Here is an 18,195-nt window from a genome sequence, read left to right as displayed (position 1 = left end):
CGCGAAAGGGTTTCCGGTAGCCCTAGCTGCGTCATTTTTTTTCAGATCGGGAGGTATACAGTGTTTTTTTTGCAGTTTACTGTTAATTTCTCTCTGCTTATTTCTGTCTCAGTTTATTTAGCCTTTTTTTTTAACCCGATCTATACCTTTCATTTCTGCGTATGCTCTTTGCCCTGCGACTCTGTGCGATCTGGGCAAATCAAAAACAGAAAGGAAGGATTTTTCTCATGCGTATGCTCTTTTCCCTGCACCTTAGTGTGATCTCGGAAAATCAGAAACATTGAGAAAAATATTTAGTTTTTCGGCTAAAGCTAACCTTGAGATTTTTTTTTTTAATTTCTAGTTTTTTGGCTAAAGCTAACTTCGAGCCGCAAGGTTCGTTTTTCTTTGCATATTCGTGTTGGGTTTTGTGTTTTGTGTTTTGTAGGGAAAAAGAGCTTTCTCAAGGCAAGCACGCAAACCAAGGCCCCCCCCCCTCTCTCTCTCTCTCTCTCTCTCTCTCTCTCTCTCAAATTTTTTGTATAGATCAATTGGTTCAAAGCTATTTTAAGAGAGTAGAGGTCTTGGGTTCAAGTCTCCATTTTGTGGGGGCGGATTTTTTCATTCCCGCACATTTGCGCACTTTGCTGGCAACGTCAACAATTTGTTTTTCAAAAAGCCATAACTTCTTCATCCGGAAGCCTTTTTTAGAGCCGTTTTTTTTAAAACCGCCTATTTTTTCGAGATCTATCCGTTGGTACACTTACTTTCAGCATATTTAGCTTCAGTTTTTAAAAAAAAATGGAAAGTCCATGCCAAGTCATTCTTGACAGCACTAACTACTTCCAATGGGTAGAATACATGGAAGATTTACTTAGAAGTAAAGGTCTCTTCAGAATAGCCACAAACCAAGAGAAGAAACCAAAAGATGAAGACAAGGCGGCAAAATGGGAAAATAGACAAGATCAAGCACGTGGTTTGATAGGGATGTCTATTTCTCCTGATCTTAGATTCCACATTGCAGGACTTGAGACTCCTCATGAAGCATTAGAAAAACTTGCTAAAGTTTTTGGGATTAAAAATGAAATTAGAGCCCATCAACTTGAAAATGAGCTGCTTACTTTGGATCATAATAATTTTTCTTGCATTGAAGATTTCTTGTCCAAATTCAAGACCCTTAGATATCTCTTGGAAGGTGTTAAAGTTAAGAAAGAAGATGGTAACCTTATTTATTCCATCCTTACTAAGTTGGGACCAGCCTACTCTGTATTTGTCTCCACTTTCCATTCTACAAGGGAAGCTTTCATTTGTCAAGGACAAGACTACAAGGCCCCTTCCTTTGACTCCTTTTGTGATTCCTTAATAAGAGAACAAGAAAAAATCTTACACCTTGGTCTTCTTAATCTTGGAAACTCTTCCACGAAAGCGTTAGCCGCCCAGCAACAACCAAATTCAAAGAATCCTAAGAAGTCATATCCTCAAAAGAATGGTCCTAAACCATCTCAGCCTCAAAATGAAATATCATTTCAGCAAAATGATAAGACCAATAAAAACAAATGGAAGAAGACTGATAGACATTGTAACTTTTGTAATCGAGATGGCCACTTAGAATCTAAATGCTTTAAGAAGATGGAAGCCTTGGAAGCCGCAATGAAGAAACATAACATCCATGTGGAGCCTACTTCAACTTCAACTTCCGGAATGGCACTTTCTGCATGTCATTATCAATCATCTCAGTCTGGTTATGCATTAAATGTATCTTCTTCTTCTTCTCATTCTCATGAGTGGCTCATTGATTCTGGAGCCTCTTGTCACATGGCCAAAAACCAAGCCATGTTTTCTTCTTTAAATGATTGTAACACCAAAAATATATATATTGGTGATGATAGATCTCTTAATGTTGTAGGGACTGGAACTGTTCATCTAGACAATGGTCAGTTTAATGATGTATTATGTTTTCCAACCTTATCCTGCAACCTTCTATCTGTCTATCAGATAACTCATTCAGGTGAAGGTAAAATTGTTGAATTTTCACCTCATGATGTTGTAATCAAGGATCTAAAAGATCCTAAACAGATTCTAGCTACTGGTCTTGCTGATGATTCCAAAAGGTTGTATAAGTTTCACAACTTTGGGTCATCCAATCTTCCCTCAGTATTTGTTGCTCATAATGATGAAGTGAGCAAACTTTGGCATGAGCGATTTGGTCACTTAAACTATCGCTCCCTTCAGCATCTATGCAAAGAAAATATGGTGACAGGTCTTCCTATGGTATCCTGCAGAGATGGTGTTTGTTCCGGATGTGTACTCGGAAAACATCATCGGGACAGTTTTGACAAACGTGCCTCTTGGCACGCCTCAGCCCCTTTACAGCTTGTGCACAGTGATTTATGTGGTCCTCTTCCTGTTGCTTCATTCTCTGGCTGCAAGTACTTCTTAACTTTCATTGATGATTTCTCCAGACGCACTTGGGTATACTTCTTAAAACTCAAGAGCGAAGTATTTACCACTTTTTTGGCCTTCAAAGCATTTGTTGAAAAACAATCTGGACATCAAATTCTTAAGCTAAGAACTGATAATGGTGGAGAATATGTTAAAAACACATTCATCAACTTTTGCACCGAAAATGGAATTCAAATGCAACATACTCTTCCATACACTCCACAACAAAATGGTGTAGCTGAAAGGAAAAATCGCACCTTAAAGGAAATGGCTAATTGTATGCTGCAATCTAAAGGACTCAGTCTTAGTTTTTGGGCCGAAGCAATTAATTGTGCAAATTATATAATCAATCGCACTCCTACTAAGGTTCTAGAGAATATCACTCCAGAAGAAGCTTGGAGTTCCATTAAACCAGATGTAAGTCACTTTCGTGTGTTTGGAAGTGAAGCATGGGCCCATATTCCAGATGAAAAGCATAAAGCTTTAGAACCTAAGAGTGAGAAATGTACTTTTGTTGGATATTCTGAAGATGTAAAAGGTTATAGACTTATTCCATTTAAGTCCAAAAATGTTATCATTAGAAGAGATGTAAAATTTGATGAAAATAAATCGGCCTGCGAGCCTAGTCCGGCGGATGTGCCACCTCTTCCTATCTCTTCTATCTTTGAAAACATTTCTTCTTCAGATGATGAAAGCGAGGATGATAATCCTCCCCCACCTTCTCAGGATCCTCAACTTCCAAGATGGGTCCGTGCCACTCGGGATGCAGCAGGTGATCTTGCCGGTGATCCTACAGATCAGCGACGTACACGTTCTCAGTTTGAAAGAGCCTCTTCTTTACTGGCTCAAGCTCCAGTAAATCATGATCCTGACACTTTTGCAGACGCTTCAGGCCATCCACATTGGGAAGCAGCTATGAATGAAGAATATCATTCATTGATGACAAATGATACATGGGATCTTGTTCCTCTACCAAAGGGACGCAAACTTGTTAGATGTAAATGGGTTTACAGAACCAAGTATGGACCAGATGGGAAAATTGATAAACATAAAGCTCGTCTCGTTGCTAAGGGCTTTTCACAGGTTGAAGGCATTGACTACACTGAAACCTTTTCCCCTGTTGCCAAAATGAACTCCATCCGCCTTGTTCTTTCCCTTGCTGCCTCTTTAAAATGGGAAGTCCATCAGATGGATGTTAAATCTGCCTTCTTGCATGGGGACTTGCAGGAAGAAATCTATATGGAACAACCCATTGGCTTCATACAAACAGACTCTAGCCTTGTTTGTCGACTTAAGAAATCCCTTTATGGCCTCAAGCAAGCTCCTCGGGCTTGGTATGCCAAAATGGATAGCTTTCTTTTAGAATCTGGCTTTTCTAGGTGTCATTCTGACAATACTGTCTACACCAAGAAAGTGGGCAACTCTCTTATCATCCTTGTTCTTTATGTTGATGATCTTATTCTTACTGGTAGTGATCCCAACCTTATAAACCATGTGAAGTCCAACCTTAAAAAGAAATTTGAAATGACAGACTTAGGACATTTACACTATTTTCTCGGTCTTCAAGTCTTGCAATCCCAAGAGGGTATTTTCCTTTCCCAGTCCAAGTATGCTTGTGATATTCTTCGTCATTTTCACATGGAAGACTGTAAGCCAGCCCCTTCTCCCTTTCAGTCTGGAGTCAAACTTTCAGTCTCTTGTACTTCTCCTGAAGTTGATGCTACCTTATACCGTCAACTTGTCGGAAAACTCTTGTATTTAACCCATACTCGTCCTGATCTTTCCTTTGCTGTTGGCCTTGTTGCTCGTTTTATGCAAAACCCTCGTGAAAGTCATTGGAAAGCAGCTAAAAGAATACTTCGTTATGTTCAAGGTACAGTACAGTTTGGGATTCATTACAGTGCCAAAGCAGCTCCTCTGTTAGTTGGTTTCACTGATTCTGATTGGGCTGGTGACCCTGATGATCGAAAGCCTACTGTTGGTTATGTCTTCAATCTTGGTTCAGGACCTATTACATGGGCTTGTAAGAAACAGGCTGCCATTTCTCTTTCGTCAGCAGAAGCAGAGTATCGTGGTGCCGTGGAAGCTAGTAAGGAAGCCTTGTGGCTTCGTCAGATCCTATCAGAGTTTGGCTTTGAGCAGCAGCATCCAACCACACTTTGGTGTGATAATCAAAGTGTCATTCAGCTATGCAAAGATCCAGTCCAGCATCAGCGCAGCAAACACATTGAACTACACATGCACTTCATCAGAAAGCTCATTCATGACCATGTTCTTGAAGTACAATATTGTCCAACAGATGATCAGGTTGCAGACATCTTCACAAAGGCTCTCACAGAGGCGAAGTTCACTAAACTTCGATATATGCTTGGAGTTCAGGAAGTTGTCACTAAGGGGGGATAGGCTCTAGTGCCTCCTTCCTTCTCCTATTGTGTCATATTTGTAAATCCTTCAATCTTATCCCAAGTTGTTCTTAAGGGGGGATGTTAGGATATTCCGACACATAGGATATAGTTAAGTTCAACTTGGTCTAGTATAGAGTTAGGTTAGAGTTAGGTAAAGTGTGTTTCTTTACCGTTGTACATTTTGTAACTTACAATCCGACGGTCATGATATGTAGTGATCCGACGGTTCACTCTCACCTCGGTATTACCGAAACTTGATCCGTGGTTTGACACCCGATTGGTCCATGAGTTCTATTTAAAGCGCATGGAGGGTCATTGTTCGGGTAATCCGTGCATGAGAGAAGCTTATGTAAATTTTCATTCTTTGATTAATAAATTGCCTGTAGTACCCACGTTGGGATAGGCCATGGACTGTTTCCCTCCTTGCACTCTGAGGGTTTTAACCACGTCAAAAATACTGGTGTATTGATTTGAGATCTGGTTGTGAGCGGTGTCCTTTTGGTATTCTTTCTGTGGAACTTACCCTGTAAATTCCTACAAATTGAAATGGATATTTTCTAGTTGATCTCTTTGGAGTAATTTTGTTTGCCCATTCTGCATAAATCAAATGTGAATCCCCACTCTTCTTATGATCAGCTAGATTCCTTTTGATTACCTTTACCAGACTTTTGTTTGATGACTATGCAAGGCAATTACCTTGAGGGTAGTATGGAGTTGAATGACATAACAGAATTCGATATTTTTGGCAAAAATCAGTCATTTTAACACTAGAAAAAGTTGTTGCATTATCAGTGACAATTTGAGTTGGGAAACCAAATCTAGATAAGATATTTTCCTCAATAAATTTAATTACTACTGAATCAATAGCATTTCTAACTGGAATTGCTTCCACCCATTTAGTGAAGTAGTCTGTTGCAGTGAAGATCCATCTATGTTGATTACTTGAAGCGGGGTGAATCTCTCCAACAAAATCTAATCCTCATTGATAAAAAGGTGTTGAAACTATTGATGGAACGAGTGGAAGAGCTGTTAATTTTTGTTTACCAGCAAACATTTGACAAGGAACACAACCTCTGACCTTTGCCCCTACTTGTAAGAATAGTGTGGGCTCATAAAATCCTCCCCTCAGAATCTTGTATGTTGTTTCTCTCCAAGCATAATGTCCCCCACAAAATCCTATATGAAACTGATCAATGATTCCTTCAGTTTCTGATTCTGTTAAACATAATAACAAAATATTCAGTGGACCTTTCCAGTATAAATTTGCATCTATAATGTAGTACTTGATTGATTTTAACTTAAGGGTTTTACACTGGGTTATGGAGAACGATGCTAGACACTCAAAATGAATCAAGAAATTTACAATATCTTGATACCTGTTTGACATCAAGAATTTTTCATCAATGTGTATAGGACCGATCTTCTCTAAAGGTAGATGTTCTTGTGGATTCTCCCCATTAAGATGAAGGGAAGGTTCTCTTGTATTCTTCCCTTATGCAAGGACAGAAGGTTCTTGTGTATTCTTCCCTTGTGCAAGGACAGAAGGTTCTTGTATATTCTTCCCTTGCGCAGGGACGGAAGGTTCTTGTGTATTCTTACCTTGTATTTCTAAAACAGAATTGATTCCAAGTACTTTGCAGATGGATTTAGCTAGAAGCTTGGCTAATCCTTGACCTTTCACTAGATTGGTAGTCTTGATAGTTAGATCAAACTCCGAAATTTGGGTGATCCATTTACCTCTTTTCCCATCAGTTTCTGGTTGGGTTAGGAATATTTTACAGCACGATTAGGGACATAAGCAATAATAGGTGAATGTAAGAAATGCATTCTGACTTATTCTAGGACTTGAATGAGGGCATATGCTTTATTCTCAATGATGTCATACTTAAGCTCAGCATCTCTCATAACCTTGCTGAAAAAGGCTATGGGTTGGTCATGGGAATCTTCATTTTTATGTAATAGAATGGAAACACAGGTTGTTTCAGAGGCAAAAGAGAAAATACTAAATGGCTTAGAATAATCAGGGCAAGCTAAGGTGGGAACTTCAGAGATAGCCCTTTTTATTGTTCAAATGACTGCCTAGAAGAGGCAGTCCATTTGACTTCATGGTCCTTTTGGAGCATGTCAATTATATATTCTACAACCTCTGCATAATTTGGAACAAATCTCCTTATAAAATTGATCTTGCCTAGAAAATCTTGAATCTCATTCTTGTTTCTAGGTAAGGTCAATGTTTCAATGGAAGATGTTTGTTTGGGGTTGATTACTACTCCCTCCTTTGAAATTATATGGCCCAAAAATTTTCCTTCTTTGACAGCAAACAAGGACTTCTTAGGGTTCAATGATATTCAAAATTTTCTACACCTGTCAAAAACCTTCATCAAGTGCTTTAGATGTTTTTTATCAGACTTAGAAAAAAATTTATGTCATCAAGATAAATAACCACGAATTTATTTACATGACCCATAAAAGCTATGTCCATAGCTCTCTGAAATGTTGCTCCAGCATTGGTTAGGCCAAATGGCATCCTAGCATACATGAATGTATGCTAGTGTGTAGTAAAGGTTGTCTTCTCATTGTCTGCTATATCAACATTCACTTGATTGTAACCTGAAAAATCATCAAGCATGGAAAGTCTTTGTGCTCCTGAAACCATTTGAATTAACTGATCCATTTTGGGCAAAGGATAATTATCTTTTAATGATGCCTTGTTCAGATTTCTAAAATCCACACAGAGTCTTATTTCTCCATTTTTCTTTCTAACAAGAACTAGATTTGCAACCCAATTAGAATATCTAAGAGGGAGGATGATCTGAGAATCTAGAATTTTCTTAATCTCCCTTTCTACAGTTGGTAAAAGGGATGGATTTATCCTTCTAAGTTTCTATTTATAAGGTTTTGCTTATGGCTTCAAAGGAATCTTATGTTGTATTAATGAAGTATCATAGGTCTTTAGATCAGCATAATTCCAAGCAAAACATCCTTATAATTTTGCAGTAACTTAAGATATTGAGCTTTGATCTCAGGGTCTAGAGATGAACGTATTTTGATGTTTTTGATATCTTCATTAGTTCCAATGTTAATATCTTGTATGTCATCTTCTGAAGAAATGGGCTGAGGGTTTCGGAGGACATCATTTTGATCAAACAATTTTTCTAAAGGAATGAGTCCTTTTGGAATAAAATTATTAGATAATTGAATAATATCATGATTAGTAATTTGGGTTTTAAAATTTGAAGTATCATTTCCGTTCGCAATTTCATTTATTTCAGTCTTATCTTCATCGATTTTTAGAAATGAAAGATCATTTATTACCTGTAGAAATTATTTCAAATGTTCATCATCTTCGAATATTTGCCAATGTTTCAAATTATCTGGGATAGATGGCCTATATTTGACTTGTATCTGATAGAGTACATCAGTATGATCAAGAATTTTAAAAGAGCTAGCAGAGACAGCTAGGGCATAAGCATGAATATTCTAATCTCTGCGAAGATGAGCCAAATTAAAAGAATCAAAGAAGTTTTCAACTGAATCCCATACTTCATTCGATATGACCTAAGTCTAGGGTGCTTGGTTTGGCAATCATTTCTTACTTGCTTAACAATAAGTTTTGAATCAGTAAAAACACTTAAGTTTTTAACTTTTAAGCTTTTGGCTAATTGCAATCCTAAAAGGAAAGCTTCATATTCAGCCACATTATTTGTAACTTCGAAGTCTAATTTACATGATTGGGTTATATTTTCTTTTTCAGGTGAAATTAAAACTACTCTAGCTCCTGCCCCATCTTTCGTGCAAGAGCCATCAAAGAACAGTTTCCAAATATCAGTTTGATTTGGTTCAGGACTTTCAACTACCTTTTCAATTTTGACTTGAGTTCTATGTTAGTTTGAAGTGAGTTGAAAACAACCAAAGTCTTGATCTATTGCATAAATTGGATGGTTCCTTGGCTAGTCAGTCTTACAAATGGCATGTACAAATCTTACCTCTCTATATAATATTAGTTTCTATCCTCCATAAATAGGAATAGTAGCATATGACATATCCATCTGTAGAGTTCCACCAAATTTGGCACAACAAGATCTAGAAAGGATCATTCCAAACTTGGGAGGGATATTTGTGACAACAATATCAAGTACTACACTTTTCACTAGAATTTAGGCCAAGATAACCATTAGATCCTTGATCAATCCGAAATAGGGAACCCTTTTAGAATCAAAGGTGTACAGGTCACGGTAGGATTTAGTTATGTCGAGTTTCAAATGGTCCATGATAGATTTTGGCATAAGGTTGTGTGATGCTCCTAAATCAATCATACAAGTATACAACATGGAATCATTTGTTTTAAAAGTTACATAGAGAGGAGGAACTATCTCATCTATCATGTGTGAACTAGGGCCAAAACTATTGCTGGTTTCTCATCTTGCAGACTTATGACATCACCTTCAGCATCAACCGAGGTATTTTGTATCCATTTTGTACTCAACTCCTCAAGAAAAATTCATTCCTATGGAATGATGAAGCACAATAGGCCTTTACAGCTCTCAAAAATGCCATGTGTTCCACTCCAGTCTTAGCACTACCCAACTTCACCAAATCCTTTGTCATTGAATGTGATGCTTCGAGTATGGGTATTAGGGCGGTCTTAATGCAGGAAGGTCAACCCTTGGCCTTCACAAGCCAACAACTAAGTGGGAAGAATCTGGGACAATCTATCTATGAGAAGGAAATGATGGCCATCTTACATGCAGTAGATACCTAGCGACCTTACTTATTGGGGCAACATTTCCAAATCAACACAGACCATCACAGTCTTAAATATTTTTTGGAGCAACGCCTATCCTCACCACAACAAAATAAATGGCTCGCCAAAATGCTAGGATATGATTATGAGGTCATTTACAAGAAAGGGCACGAAAATATTGTAGCAGATGCATTATCTCGCTAATTTGAGGTGGAAAGTACCATGCTCGCAATTTCCCTTCCCATTCCAGAATGGATTGAAGAGGCTCGAAAGGAATGGTTTTCACATCCCTGGCTCTCCCAACTCATTACTCAATTGCAGGCGGATCCAAATTCCACCAAGGGCTACTCGTGGCAGGATGAGATTCTTCGCTACAAGGAAAGAGTCGTAATATCACCAACATCCACCCTCAAAAGCCGCATTTTGGTGGAGTTGCACTCATCCTCCACTGCAGGACATTCAGGCTTTCAGAAGACGTATGCTTGCACTAGAAGATCATTTTTTTGGATAGGCATGAAAAAGGACATTCTTACTTTTGTAGTGGAATGCGATGTCTGTCAACGCCACAAAGGGGAGACAATCAAAGCACCAGGCACATTACAACCAATGCCCATACCGACATCAATATAGACGGAGGTTTTTATGGATTTCATTACAGGTCTTCCAAAGTCAGGAAACAAGTTAGCCATCATGGTGGTTGTGGACCGACTTTCTAAGTATGCTCATTTTTGTGCCCTACCCCACCCTTTTACACTGACTTTGGTCGCTCAATCTTTCATGGATCAGATATTCAAATTGCATGACATGCCCACTTATATTGTGTCTAATCGTGACCCGATATTCACCAATAATTTTTGGCAGGAACTCTTCAGGCTACAAGGTACCCAACTAAAAATCAGTACTTCCTATCATCCACAAACAGATGGTCAAACTGAAGTAGTCAACAAATGTTTGGAAACCTACCTTAGGTGTTTCACTTCAGAAAAGCAACATATTTGGGTACAATGGTTACCTCTAGCTGAATGGTGGTATAACACCAACTATCATGCCACCACCAAAGTGACTCCCTATGAAGCAGTTTATGGTCAACTCCCTCCTTCCCCTACTTCTTATATCAAGGGGTGCTCAAAGGTACAAGCAGTGGATCAACTCCTACAGAACCACACAACCATGCTCGCCCATCTTAGAGAGAATCTTCGTCAAGCTCAAAACCGCATGAAGCAACAGGTAGATCAACATCGCTCAGAACGCCAATTTCAGGAAGGGGATCAGGTATTTCTGAGGCTGCAACCATATAAGAAAACATCACTCAAAGACAAGGGTTGTCAGAAACTATCTCCAAAATTCTACGGACTGTATCAAGTACTTCAGCGCATTGGAGAAGTGTCCTACAAGATATCTTTGCCACCCACTGCAAAAATCCATCCAGTTTTCCATGTCTCATTCCTCAAGAAAGTGATTGGGAACAATTGCAGAATTCAAACCAGTCTACCTGAAATGGATGAAGAAGGGCCAATCTGGCTCCAACCTGAATAGGTCCTAGACACACGAGAACGGCATCTACGTGGCCGCATGATCAAGGAAGTCCTAGTCAAGTGGAAAGACACCTCTCCGAAAGATGCAACCTGGGAACCAGCCACGATTCTTCAGCAGTTTCCGCAGCTTCAGCCTTGAGGACAAGGCTATTCTTATTGGGGAGGGCATGTTAGGGTCCCACCCTAACCCCCTTATTTATGTAGTAGGATCGAGTCATAGTTATAGTTAAGTAAAGAGTCAATAAAGCCCATATTAATAATTGTAAGTGGTTAACCCGCATTTAATGACGGGACCACAGTTAGTTGCAAATGAGCCATGGTATTAGATAGATGGTATTAATAAGAACCATGGTATTGCTCCATGGTATTGCATGTATGAGTCATATATAAAGGATAGAGACTCCTTGCGAGGAGCACTGTGTCTTATTTTTTAATCAAGCTCTGCTCTATTGGAGGTTGTCCCCTCGAAGAGGCAAGTGAACATTGCTTTCTGACTAATAAAATACTTGCTATTATTTCTCACTGTTCTATGTTCTGAGTATATTTCTGCGCATATTTGGTATTCTTGTATCGTCTTGCAGGTTAAGAGCATAACACTGTGGCATGGCGAATGGGACACTTACACCATGGAACACTGAGGATGCTCAAAGAGACTATTACAAGAGTTCTAGTCCTCAGTATTGAGCATGATGATGTATGCAGAGGATGCATACTAAGGACGTACACTAAGACAAATTTTTCCAGAAGTAACAACAGAGCGAAAGGCATATTGGCATTGATACACTCAGATATTTGTGGCCCAATGTCCACAAGAGCTCTTAGTGGTGGTGAATACTTCATCACCTTTATTGATGATCACTCTAGAAAAACATAGATCTATTTCTTAAAGACCAAGGATGAGGTCTTTGATTGGTTCAAAGAGTTTAAGGCTCTCGTAGAGAACATGACAGGGAAAAAGATAAAGCTGTTTCATTCAGATAATGGTAGAGATTATACAGACAAAGACTTCAAAAATTTCTGCGCAAAGGAGGGCATCAAAAGAGAATGGACAACTCCATATAATCCAGAGCAAAATGGAGTAGCAGAGCGAAATAATAGAACTATTGTGGGGCGACAAAGGCTATGTTGTATGATCAGGACTTGCCTAGATTCTTATGGGAAGAGGCATGTAACACAATGGTGTATATTCAGAATAGAATTCCTCATAGAGCACTGGGGAAGAAAATGCCTGAAGGCGTTTTCTCAGGGAGAAAGCTGAAAGTGAGTCATCTCTGGATATTTGGAAGTATGGCATATTGTTGCATTCCAGATGAGAAGCGTAGTAAACTGGATCAGAATACAGAAAAGGGGTACCTCATAGGATATAGCGAGACCTCGACGACATACATAATCCACATTCCTAGCAGCAGGAATATTGTAGTAAGACGAGATGCAAAGTTCATGGAGGATAGAGCTTTTAGGAAATCTCAAAAGATGCCAGCAGAAGACAGTCAGGAGATGTTCCATTAGTCTAATAGCAGCAGGGGCAGCAACGAGGACAAGCAAGAGGATAGACACTAGGATCGAGCACAGTGACTAGTACCAGTATTTCCTTAGGAGTAGGAGATCTTGACAATTCTCAGCAGATGGAACAACAAGAGGAAGATTTGATTGAGCCTCCTACCATCAGTGGTAGAACTAGTAGGGAAGTACGACAAACATTGAGGGATGCAGAGGAGTTTGTTGGAGCTCCCAGAATCGAAAAAAGGAAGTGTAGACAGCTTGACAGATACCAAGCCTTGGTAGCACAGGTTGAAGAACCTTCTAGTATGGGTGGATGCCATGATAGAAGAATATAGTTCTATCATGACAAATGATATCTAGGAAGTGGTACCTAGACTAGTGGATAGATCCATTGTAGGATCAAGGTGGATCTACAAGATCAAGTACGTTGCAGATGGCAGTGTTGAGAATTATAAGGCTAGGTTTGTAGCAAAGGGGTATGCACAAACGGAAGGAATAGACTATGAGGATACCTTCACCCCTGTAGCTAGATATACCTCAATCAGATCTGTTATATCCCTAGTAGCTCAGATGGGATGGGAGATTCACTAGATGGATGTCAAGACAAAATTCTTGAATGGGGTGATCGAAGAGGAGGTGTATATTGAACAAACTGAAGGCTTCGAGACTCATGAGAAGAGAACTCATGTATGCAGGTTAAAGAAAGCCCTATATGGGCTCAAGAAGGCACCTAGAGCTTGGTATGGTTGGATTGATAGTTACTTGCAGCAGTTGGGATTCATCAAGAGTGATGCTGATCCCAATCTCTACTATCTAATGGTGGAGAATGAGCCACTTATTTTGGTATTATATGTAGATGACTTATTTCTAACAGGGTCATCTAGGCTCATAAAGGACTACAAGAAGAATCTTGAAGCAAAATTCGACATGAAGGATATGGGGTTGATGCATTATTTTCTAGGGTTGGAAGTTTGGCAGAAGAATGGGGAGATCTTCCTCGGGCAAGGAAGATATGCTACAAAGATTTTGAAGAGATTCAGAATGCAAGTTTGCCGACCCATGGCGATGCCTAGGATCACCAACTAGAAGAAAATAGATGCATCAGGAGATAAGGAAGTGGACCCCACCTTGTAAAGACAACTCATTGGGTTGCTCATGTATCTTATCAACACCAGGCCAGACATTTGTTTCGCTGTCAACACCCTTAGTCAGTTCATGGTGGAATTGAAAAGGGTACATTGGGCGGTAGCTAGGCACATTCTTAGATATGTGCGTGGAATAGTCGAATATGGGTTGAAATACACTCGAGGAGATGATGTTAGATTGAGTAGATTCACAGATGCAGATTGGGTAGGTAGTTCAGTAGACCGAAAAAGTACCTCCGGGTATTGCTTAAACATTGGATCAGGAACAATCTCTTGGTGCAGCAGGAAGTAGAATTTGGTAGCTCTAAGCTCAGCAGAAGTAGAATATATGGCGACTAGCACAACCACATGCGAAGCCATATGGCTTAGAAAACTGCTTGTGAGTCTATTTAGAAAGAGGATGGAAGCAACTAATGTTTACTGCAATAATCAGAGTTGTATCAAACTCTCTGAGAATCTAGTATTTCATGATCAGTCGAAACACATTGATATAAGATGTCACTTTATCAGAGACGATGTTCAGCGTGGGGTAGTACGACTATAGTATGTCCCCACAGGAAATCATGTAGCAAACATACTCACAAAAGCTCTAGGAAGAGCTAAGTACATCTAGTTTAGGGAGTAGATGGGTATGGTAGAGAACCCATTTCAGTGGCAGAAACAGATGGTTTCTCAATTGCAGTAGTAGCAGATGAGAGGGAGTTGTAGTACAAATGCGGTTGGCAGCAGTATGCAGGGTCAACAGTAGTACAGATGCAACATTTGCACAGTAGTTGGTGGGCCGTGATGTAAGACATCAGCAACGCAGAGGGAGATGTTACAAAGTCGGGGTGATGCTTTAGCAGGTTGCATTACTAGAGCACATTCCTCACTAAGAGGGAGTGCTGATTTATGGTAGCATTGGATGTGCTCTAAGCCTCAAAATCTGCAGGGAGGCTAGGACACATATGTTCTATAATACACAGAAATCCTTTTGGGAAATTCCACCTGGAGACATTTTTATTAAAATAATTAATTATTTTTAATGGGTGCCTAAGTCTAAACTTAGGAAATTAAAATAATTAAAGGGTATTAATGAAACTGGGTGTGAATCTTCTAAAAGAAGACAAAGATCGAGTCAATATGATCTAAATCCATTGATTAGAATCTAATCTGGGTCGTTGATTACTCAACTGGAAGATTATAAGAAGGACTTCGATGGGCATTTGGAAAACAGACCAAGCAAATGCTCAGTTGCCCAAGAAGATCGATTTTCTCACTGGCTAAAGTTCGACAAGAGAAAACCAAACCAGAGGGAGAGTTGCAGGTTGGAGAGAGAGGGCATCAACAATAGTTGGGAGTGTAGGAAGTAGAGAGAAGAAGCAGAGCAGAGGAGGGATAGTGCAAAGGCAGTGACGCTAGGACTGCACAGAAGGTGACGCAATGAGGGCAACAGGTCCTCTCCAAAGTCAGAATTTCGCTGTGTAGCGTGAGAAAATTGTTTGTAAATTTTCTCATAGAAATTCCTCTTCTATTCTGCTGATTGTATCTTGTACATGAGATTTTGTTGAAGATCAATAAAGAAACCCTCATCTGCTGCACCGGGTTTCCCACATTGGGTTTTTCTGGGGACAATTGTCCGAAAATAGCTCCCATTGTGATTGTACTTGTATTAATATTTTTCCTTGCATTTACTTTCTGCAGTATTTTAATTGTGAGGTCTACAGTAGAATTTATTTCAATATTTGTTGTAGAAACACCGTGAATAACTTATTTCTGAATTAATAAGTAAAGAAATAATATCAGTGACTGCAGTTGGATTTCTATTCAGAAATTTTCACACGATGTGCAAGGATGTCCCCCAAAACTTCTCCCAATGACCTTAGAAAAAGTAAAACTAAACAAGCAAAGTTGCGGGGAGTATCCTTACACATTGCACCTAACAGCCCCCTACAAATGGAAAATGCTCCCCCCTTTCTTAGAAATTCCCTACCCATGCATATACATGCATGCATGCGTGCATGAACACATACATCATGCATGCATGCACGCATACATCATCCATGCATACATGCATACATACATGCATGCATGTATATATACATGCATGTTTATTTTTCTACAATATACACAATAGAAACTAATCTTCTAATCTGATAATTACTAACTAATAATTTTCATACAATTTAACTTATGCCACTGATATTATTGAGCAATTATACATAGAAGATTTCAACAGTAATGTAATCAGAAACACTCAGATCATAAAGAGACAACCATGCACAATAGAGACAACAATTTTTTTCTCTGGGAAACCCAAACTTGGGAGCAAACCCAAGAAGTCTTCTTCTAGGAGAAATTCTTCTTCAACAAGGTTTACAATAAATTGTCTAGAAATTTGTGCCAAAAACCAAGTCCAAACTTTAGTCACTTCATCGTTTTTCTACTCCCATAATTTTCTTCTATAAAAGAGAGATGATTAATGAGTGATCAAATGAAGTTTCACATCATGTATCTATATACAAATTGAATGGGTGCATTTACCCCAAGGGACACACCCTTTCGTGGTGGGGTCAACTTGCCACTTTTTAGCCTACATGAAATCAAAAGATAAAATTTATTTTATTTTAATTTCCATAATTTTTCTAGGCTGTCATGTCCCTTCTCAAACACATCTGTAACAGAGTGATGCTACACAATTTTTCACAATTTTGGCTATGGAAGAGAACCCATCATTTTCGACTTAGGGACTTAGGAGGCAATTCGACTTTATTTGGTTGCAAGTGGAATGTGGGGGCCACCCACATGGGAGTTCGAATTGGCCCATTCGAATAGCTTGGAGGGAAATTCAAATAGGTGGATGGAGGGGTCCACAAGAGGCTAGGGGGGCCCAAGGAGTTATAAGGAGGGAACAACTCTCATTTTGGATTCATTCTTACACCTTGCAATCAAATTTACTTGTTGTTCGCTCTGCTGTTTAGCTGAGTCAACTAGCTGTTCAGCCATGAATCTCTCAAGCGGGAGATTCAACCTCTACTTCGGGGGACCATCTGTGCCCACCCTGGAGAGGCAGTTCCATAAGTATTTTAGGAGTTCCGAGAGTGTGTTACAACACTACCATTTAGCCACAATAGGGAGTGCATATTTCTGGCTAGCTGGAGAATACACAAGGGGAGTTTGGAGCTATCAATGTTCAATCATTTGTCAAGAGAGTTAGAGGATTGGGAGAGCAGCAAAGGGCCAGCCTTTCTTGCGAGTTTGGAGCCAGCAAAGCCAACATCCCAGTAGTCCGATTTACAGTTACCTGGGCCTGTGCAGAGAGCCATCACTAGGCTCACGTGGGAGTTGGAGGAAAGAATTGTAGAGCTAGAGCTGGCCGGGAGAAATAGGATATCACTTGGAGGGCCATTTGAGTAGGATTTCTAGAGTTGGGAGAGCAAATATTGACAAGATCAGTCACAACAACAGAATTCGAAATTGGAGGAGGGCCAAGCTGTGAAGAGTCAATTTTTGAAGGTTGGAACCAAGGGAAACCCTTTTTGGGTTTTTCTGAGTTTTGGGCAAGGATCACACTCCTAAATTTATAGAATTTTCTGGGCAGATCTAAGGGGTCAAACAGGGGTCCCAACTCAACTAGTGGCTAGAGGAGCTAAGGAGAATTTAGGCCAAAATTCCGAGGTTAAAATTTGGCCAATTCCTTCGTGGGTTTTTCTGGGTTTAGGCCAAGGCACAAGGAGCTGAAGTCTCATAATTTTCTAAGCACTGGAAGCAGTGATTCTAGCCCTTCGAAGTCAACAGACAGAGCAGTTTTTTGGGGCAACACAGTTCAGTTTGGTGCATCAGTTGTAGCAACCTTCAGTTCAACATTTTCACACCTAGGTTTAGTCATTCTTTTCCATTGAGACAAGCCGAGGTGCACCATTCTATTTTAGTATTGTATTTTCTCTTGAAGAAGTAATAAAATGGCTCAGCAATTCTCTATTTCCAGTGTTTCAATGGGTGCTTAATGTATATTTCGTTTTTCTGATTGCTGGATTGTTTGCATGCTTTGTATATCACTTACATTCCCGTTTAGGAACATTATAGTGGTATCAAAGCCATAATCTTGGCTCAATCTGTGGAAAATATTAGAATCAAACAACATGTCGGTCACCTGGAATGAGGTGGTGAGGATACAACAAATGATGATTGATGTGGGGAAGAAGTTGATTTATTTCTCAGTTGGGAATCCAGACATGATTGCAACTAATGTGGAGTTATTGGGGGAAAACTAGAGGGCATACCAATCATTGGGTCATGGCATTCAGGCGTCCCTCTCTTTTTGGGAATTCTGTGAACTAAGGGGTATGCACAAACCAATGGAGATTCAATGGGATTTTGCAGGGATGATGAGAAGTATTAAGAAAAAAGATGAAAGAGTAGTTGAAGGAGCCATGGTTCACAAGAAGATAGTTTAACATACA

This window comes from Pinus tabuliformis, chromosome 2_2 (assembly GCF_031772625.1).
Source record: "Pinus tabuliformis cultivar Carrire ecotype Pingquan chromosome 2_2, CPIR1, whole genome shotgun sequence".
NCBI lineage: Eukaryota > Viridiplantae > Streptophyta > Pinopsida > Pinales > Pinaceae > Pinus > Pinus tabuliformis.
The sequence above is the reverse complement of the archived record's forward strand: the minus strand, read 5'-3'. Positions refer to the sequence as shown.